The sequence below is a fragment of the Dermacentor andersoni genome, chromosome 4, assembly GCF_023375885.2.
Source record: "Dermacentor andersoni chromosome 4, qqDerAnde1_hic_scaffold, whole genome shotgun sequence".
Taxonomy (NCBI): Eukaryota; Metazoa; Arthropoda; class Arachnida; order Ixodida; family Ixodidae; genus Dermacentor; species Dermacentor andersoni.
The window spans coordinates 164,996,936-165,005,204 of NC_092817.1; the positions used below are offsets into that span (position 1 = coordinate 164,996,936).

At 44.8% G+C, this 8,269-nt stretch overlaps 1 long non-coding RNA gene across 1 annotated transcript; it reads right to left on the minus strand.

The window, feature by feature from the left end:
- Positions 1-362: 362 nt before the first annotated feature.
- LOC126519893 (uncharacterized) lies at positions 363-6,113 on the minus strand. Its single transcript, XR_011893680.1, has 4 exons — positions 5,973-6,113; positions 4,885-4,979; positions 2,428-2,650; positions 363-1,247 (listed from the first exon to the last, which is right to left on the minus strand). It is a non-coding gene; the product is annotated as an uncharacterized lncRNA (long non-coding RNA).
- Positions 6,114-8,269: the final 2,156 nt, after the last annotated feature.

An 8,269-nucleotide genomic window follows, 5' to 3' on the forward strand; every position in this document is an offset into this window, starting at 1 on the left:
CAGTTGTTCCTGCTGGCTTATAGGTGCACACCCCATAGTTCCACAGGAAAATCTCCGTTTGAACTTCTGTTTGGGAGACCCATGAAGAATCTTCTACCGACACTTGTCGCTGGTACTCACAACTCGGCTCACTATGAGGCCAGACAGAATGACACTAAAGGAAAAGCATACAAGTGGTACGTCGACACTCGGAGGCATACGAGCAACAACCAGCTGTGTGTGGGACAAGTCCTCTGTAAACAGGACAGGTCAAACAAGTTTTCGCCTTACTATGACCCACACCCATACACAGTCGCCAAAGTCAATAGCTCCAGAATCAAAGCGTCCAGAGATGGAGTGTCGATTTGTCGCAACTCAAGTTTCTTCAAAGATGCAAGCACAGTTCAAGTGGAACGACATCAGGACCCGACCGACATGCCATCTCTGGATGATGAAGCTGTGCCAAGTAACAGTGACCTTCCAAACCCCAGCATAGCTACTTCTAGCCAAGCCATATCAGCAGCTCCCAAGACCGTCTCACAGCGGTACCCCCAACGATCCAGGCAACGACCTAGGTACCTGAAAGACTTCGTGTTTAAGCAAAACTGATTTTTCCTTCCCTGAGGGGATGATGTAGTGTCCATATATAGCACTCTTTGGAATGAAGGAAGGCAACCCTGGGGTTCAAGGGGGCTGCAGTTTCGTTGAAATAAATGTGTGTGCGTTCCCAACAGAATCGGCCATAATCAGTCTCAATGCTCGAACTACAATATGTTACAAAATTACAAAAAAATCATATCTAAAGTTAACTTGAGTAACCAAGAAAAATAAACAATGCATAAACATGAGAAAATGACAGATAAACAAAAGCAATACACAGAAACAGAAAAGCAAGACACAAAAAGAAAAGCTAAACATACAAAAACAAACAGAAGATGAACAACAATAATGCAAGGGAAACACTGGCAAATGAATGCTCCCCACTTATGACAAAAAGGATGCTGTTCCACTCAACGTGAAAGTTTACTTTCACGTTGAGTGGAACAGCATCCTTTTTTTAAATACCGCAGTACGCTAAGTTGGTTGGGATGGCTCAGGGAGGGCGCGGGCGTCAACCTGCTGCAGGTGGGTGGCGGGTGCTGGCGGAACGAAGGATCATTTGCGCCGCATGTCACCCAGCTTCTGCGCAAGGTGCTTGCGCACGTCCTTGAGCCTCTTGCTCTGGGCGTCTTTAGGCACATCGCTGCCCATGTATATGCTGAAGAGAGCTGCAAGTAAAAAGCAAATGGCGAATTCAAAAACACGTTTTAAAAAGACCAGTTGGAATCTGTATATACAGGGAAGGCTTCCCATAAATGCGTAAGGCTGGAGTGCTGAAACACACGTTTGTGTTTATTCAGTGTGAGTGCAAAGCGAATTTAGGTGACATGTTGCCAAAGAATGCAATGCACCTACATGTGAATACAACCAGCATATGTTATAGGGGATGAAAGAGGCAAGCTACCTTTCTGCTCCATTTGTTTAGGGTACCCGACCTCCCCTAGGAGGCACAGATGCCACCGTCCGCATGGATGAACTGTCCCACAGCCAAGTGTGAGCTATTCGGCGAGAATGCACAAGTAGCAGGCAGCAGCAGCAGGCAGCAGCAGCAGGCAGCAGCCACGGTCAGCAAGAGAGGTGCAGGGGGGTTTGCAAAGAAAGCTTCACTTAAAAAAAAAAATTACGTGTATCGCCCGCCTGCACTGCGGGAATCAACGTAAGCGAAACTTTCTGTGGTGTTTGCTTTGACTGACTATATTAGCAGTGATGTTTACAGCAAATGTTTAATTTCTTCACTGTTTAGTACAATACAAGAGTGGCGAGTTAAGCGTTTCCTTGCGTGCACCACTGTTTGCCTACGCAGTATACAGGCTGTCATTCACTTGTTTCGCGACTGTATCGGTTCTACCAATTCTCTGCCTCCACTCCCTACATCCTCTCTGCCATTATATCGACCACCCCTCCCGACAGTTGCACGTTGGTAGAAAGGTAAGCGCAGCAGCTTCTGCAATGCTTTTGCAAGGGATCACACATAATTACAGCTGTCAAGAGGGTATTGTGATGATGCCCAGGCAGTTCCCGAGGGCACTGTGCACATGCGACAGAATAGGAAGATTCCAACAAGCTCTTGACTGATAAACAGCACAGCTAAACTAAACACACTGAAAGCTATCTTTATTGACAAAGCATAGCGAACCTAACACATGCAAGGAGCTTGTGGTCCAATACTTCAGCATAATGAACTTGTATGATTTATGAACATTGCAAGGTTTGAAAATCTGAATAAGCGAACTGTGCAGTAGTCCACCACGCCAGTTGCAACAGTAGTTCACTTAAGCAGGAGTTATACTGAATTACAACATTTCACGGCATGTCACTGTATAAGATCTAATACACCATGTTGCAAACCTTCTAGTGAGGCCACTTTCTCAGGGGTTAATGCAGGCCTTGGTTCGGTCTCCCCCTTCGAACGCGACTTGTTTGAAAGCGTGCCCGTCACACTGCGGCTCCTGAGTTGCTCGGGCGTCCAAAAAACGTTCGTGGCCATGCGGCAAAATAAAGAATCCGTCGGGGCCCGGAACAGAGTGCCCCATGCCTCCTTCTCGAGCCATTGACTGCTCCCTGCATAGAGCTGTAATATGAAGAATTACATTAGGCATTATATTTCTACAAGTGCAATGAACACAATCTAGTATACACTGACAAAGCATGTGTTGCATATGCCTGTGTCGGTGGACATTACATCCTACGTACTTGAGTTTTAGCAATTCACATTTCTGCATTTTCTTAAGTGTGAGCCTACCAGTGAAACAGCACAAACAATAAATTGTAAAAAAAGTTCCCTGGATGACTTTAAGGCCAAGTGCAAAGAAATTTCGACTACATAAGAAGCATAGAATAATAAAGCCTAGCCAGGCAAAATTTGACATTTGAAATACAAGTGGAAAGAAAAGCTAAAAAAGATATGCTTGATCCCTCTTTAATAAGAATTGGTTAAGCATGAAGTGAAAGGTGTCTTCACAGAACCTGTTGCCTGTTTATTGTATGTGAAGAATTAAGCTGCAAGTTGCCATCAATGGCACCCCACCACTGCACAGAGATCCATGCTAGCGAAAGTTGCGGAATGACTCGCGAGCCAAAGACACTGCACTGCATGCCCCAGAGCAATGCGCAGATCGCCATAAACATAGGTGTTTGCAAAACCATACAAGCAAAACTGAACAGGTTTTTAGTAAATCACTTCGTGAACTCACAGTTACCGCAACGAAAGGCACACGATTTGCGGGTCGGTGGCCGTGTTGCAGGTTTTCTTGGCGTGCGGTGTCATGTTGGCGAGTGACGTTCAGCTGTTGAGTCGCTTTGGCAAAAGTAGGAGCATTTTGGTCCAGCTCCGTAGTGTTTTGGGCAGTTGCAATGCGCTTAGCTTCAGGAATGTGAGTAGCAGAGTTTGCAGCATGCGCCACAAACCCGTTCTGCTTCACGCTGGCATGTCTCTCGCCGGACCAAAGCGAGATTTGCTCGTTGACGTAGTTGCCTTTCTGCGCGGCTTAGTGCAGCAGTTTTCTTAGTTGGTGCCATCGTAAGTGAAGCACTAGGTGGTGTGTAAGCACTGCTGATGCATGTTGAAGCTGCACTCCGTAGGCGAGGCGTCACAGTCTAATCCGGTGTGAAAGACTAACATGTAAGGAAAGTGTTTAAGAAACGAAAGTGCTTTATGCCGGAGTCCACCGTCAACTTCCTGTAACGGATGTGACATCGGCGGGAAAACGTAAAATATGCTCTTTCTTGACAAAGAACGCTCCGCCATCTAGGGGCAGTGAAATGGAGTACTGCATTGTGAAACGAGCACTGACAGTAAGAACTTCAGTAGACTCAGCGCAGTGGAGGCTTCAACGCAGTGTAGCCTGATGTAGGCGGTGCAGGCCTTCTGCTGAGTTGACGACACGGTTTCTGCATATGGTTTGTCTTTCCTATCCCATTAGCCTGTGATGCTTCGTTGGCTATAAAGTGCAGCTTCAACATGCCTCATCAGTGCTTACACAGCACCTAATGCTTCACTTATGACGGCACCAACTAAGAAAACTGCTGTGCTAAGCAGCGCAGAAAGGCAACAACATCAACGGGTTAATCTCGCTTTGGTCCAACAAGAGACATGCCAGCACGAAGCAGAACACCTTCGCACATTGGCAGTGCACGCTGCCAATTGCATTCCTGAAGCTATGCACATCGCAACTCAACTGGCTGCCCAAGACACTACGGAGCGGGACAAAATGCTCGTAACTTCACTGAAGCGGCTCGGCAGCTGGACGCTAACAGGACACCGCGTGCCAAGCAAACCTGCGACACGGTCGCTGACCTGCAAATTGTGCGCCTTTCACTGCAGCAAACTGCGAGTTCACGAAGCAAACGCGCAACAACTTCTGTCAAGGCATGTTTAGCTTTCGTGTTCTACAAATTTCTATGAAGGAGGGATCAACCATACCTTTTTTATACTAAAACTGAAGATGGCGCCGTTACCACTTGCCTGGCATGACCCCCCCCCCCCGAGATTAGGCAGCACCTGCGATGTAAAATATCTTGGAAGGACCTGTGCAAGGACTTATGTCATGGCCATCAACCCCACCTGGGTGCATACATCATCTGCTTAGGTGCTGTTTAGAGGCTGCCAATATAAAAAATCACCAGCCCTCTTGTTTTGCCAAGTGAGCAGATGCAAGATATGATTGCAGTGTAATGCTTTCAAAGATCTAAGCGTACCTATAAATACTAGGCTGCATGGCCTAGTACGAAAATACAGGTTTTCATGGATCATAACTGCTGTTTCAATGAAGAAAAAAAGCAGCCCCCAAGGCGTAATGAAATTACCTTTCCATCGTCCCTTTCACTGCCAATCACAGTCTGTAAGGCCTCTGAATGACCATCGAGGAGTGCTTCCTCCAACTCCTGTGAGGTCCAGGGTTCTAGTATATAACAAGCATTTAATAGGGATAAGAATTAGACACAGACGATAGTAAAGGACAGGCAGTAACCAAACAGTCACACTGGCAGAAATTTTAAAAGAAATTACTACAGTTTTGACAAAATTATAAATCCTCACAACGATAGCTCTCGAAGTAATAAATGCAGTGAAAGTGTGCAATCCTCAGTCTTATGCTGAAGCAATTCTTGGTGCAGTTCTCAACATGCTGTTGATTTTGTGCTGTGCACTCATTGGTGTTGCTTTGCTCAAGACTTTCACCTGCACTGCCTATATGTAAAACCTTGCAGTGTTGCATCAGTTTGAGAGCACACTGCAGTAAAGCTAAATGTTGTCGCGATGTATAACAGCTGTAACAGACTACTAGAGCTCAGGTACTATGTTCATAATTTTGCAATGATTCTAGCTGTGGACAATGATTTTTACTAGCTGCAAAGTACTGCTGATGTGTGGCAATTCATTCTACAGCACTACTTTAACAAAACAACTAATAACCAGGCTGCTTTCTAATGGCTCAATATGGAATAGATGCTAACTCTCTATGGTGCTCTGCTACACAAAAGGCACCTGTAAAATATAGTGCACATGTGTGCAAAAAAAATATTCAAATAAAGAATGCATGCATGATGAATAAATGATGGCTTTGACACATTACAAGGCACCCTGTATACACAGAATGTACTACAAGCTATCATGTGTCGGGGAATAAACTTAAATTATCCATGTATATGACATGAAAGGTGGCCTGCAATTAGTGCTTCTGAGAAAACTTGTTGGGAGGAACCAATATCGCCATCCGAACGCAGTGAGTTTGTGCACTTCGTGTGACGGAAATGGCACCTAAGAGACGCATTATGACATTTGGTTAAAATGCCACAATATTTATGATCACAGAATATCACGAGTACCGTGACAAAAATACTTGCATGAAAATATATATGTATCAAAAGAGCATGTTTAAGAAAAAGTTTCCTACCGAGCTCATCTGGCACCACTTGCTCAATGCTGTTTTGTGCATCTTGAGAAACTGGAAAAAAAATTCAGGTTTTTTGCCAAATTATAATTGATTAGTTCTCTTTAAATAACGGCTAGCACACATTTCCACTAATTATCCAAGCAATGCATCAGCTAAGTTGTAACAAATGTTATGAGCCTCACTTGTCCAAGGATTTTATTTAATGCACAGTGCACCAGAAATGCGTGGCAGTCATTTTGTCATTTTTGGGTGAATGGTATGCTACTAGAGGCACCAGCTTCCAAAAAAAATTTTTGTGGCTGCAGTTTACAAAAATGTATTGCAAATCTGGTTGCTTGGGGTCTTAGAGATTGTAGTGCGGAATTAGACGGCTGTATTGACAACCGCCACCTTTTTCAATGCCAAAATCATTGTGTATTTCGATGTTTCCTCAGCTCAAATAAACAATTAGGCGTGAAAAGCTGGTGGCCTCACCATCTCTGGTGGTCTCACCAGCTGGATAGTGGCTCCAACATGCTTTGCCACTGGCACTTCTCTGGTTTCCTGTCCTCACAGTGCCAGAAATAATGTGTAGTATGCAACCTCTATTCCAAGAAAGCTCAAGCTTCAAATAGACAGTTTCTGCAGGAATGTTTATCTACAACTTAAAAATATTGACAGACAACAGAAAATACCAAGTGAACTGATGATACAGTAAAACCTTGTTAAACCATACCCGCTTAAACAGTTTCATATTAAAAGTAGCAAAGTCAAATCCCCGACTCAGCAGCCATTGAACATAATGCATTTGGTATCCGCATAAACCGTACCAGCTCATTGCGTACGTATCCGTTTGCACGTAGTGCTCACACTTTTCGTGGCGCAATCACAGCAGTGCATCATTCCCACTGGGCGACCTGGCAGAACAAGCCTCAGAGAGATCAGAATGGCCTCCAATGTGCCCTATCCATTTGCATGTGAAGCTACATCAACATCAATTCGGGGTCGTGCCAGAGAGCATTGTGGCTGTGGTTGCGGCATCATGCAAGCTAGGACTCGCGTCATGCCACAGCTCGAATAAAAAGGCCAAGGTGCTCAGCATAGAAAAAAAAAGTGTACATTGTTCTACTATTGAACGTGGCATGAAGTCGGTGCTGGCACGCAACGGGGATCTACCCTTGACTACGGTGTGTGGCATTTGGGATGCGAAGAAGTTGCTCAGCAACAGCAACTGCGACAGCAAAAAGATGTCGGCTACGGGGTTCTGACTTTTTGCCATTGTTGCCTCTGGTTTTGCCAAAGTGCCTCTTAACGACAGTGATGAGGACGACACGGAAAGCAACAGCACGGGCGATTCAGGAACGACAGTGGTAGAAGCTATGCTTCACATCAACCTCATGAACGCAATGGTCGCAACAAGAACAGCACCCTGCAATGAAAAAGGCGCCCTGTGACTTCTACAGTGCTACCTCGCACAAACGTTTGTGCCCTGTGCACAAACGCACAGGGCGCTTGAAGGCCATTTTTATCTCTGAGGCTTGTTGTTCTGCCGGGCCGCCCGATGGAGACAACGTACCACCATGTTTGCGCAAAGGAAAGTGGAAACACTACGTGTTAACCGATACGTATGCAATACGCTGGTACGGTTTATGCGGATACAAAACACATTATGCTCAATGGCCGCTGAGCCAGGGATTTGACTTTACCACTTTTAAAACGAAACTAATGTTTAAGGGGGTACGGTTTAACAAGGTTTTACTGTATTGCAATATAGAAAGCTATTCATAAAGGTGAGGCATACAAAAATCGAGAAATAGTGATGGTTTCCTGAAAAAAAGAAGGTTGGCTTAGAAATAGTCAAGGCACTTCTGGATAAGGGTGTGTTTATCTGAAAGCTTTCTACACAGATGCGTGTGAGCAAGTGCTCGTGAAAAGTGCTACAGTATGTAGATGAGTAATGGTGAAAGTGGCTAGATAAGCATTAGCGAGAGCACACATAAAATATTGGTTAGCAGTATCAAGTGTCTCACAATCCGTTCATGACGACTAAGCAATGGTGTCACAGAAATATTTACAAGCTGGTCTGACATAAATCCTATGGGGCTTTTAAAGGCTGCAGCTGCAGTACTGGGTGCTGAAGATAATGAACATGCAATGTTATCGCAAGGAAGTTCTGCAAAATTCGTGAACTATAGGAAGCTTCATGAAAGTGAAAAAAATGTCATGCACTCAACAGTAGCATGAAGCTACAGAGAAATTTGTAGCCTTGTGATGCGTAAGGTGGAGGACAATTTTTTACTTTCAAGGAATATTAAGAC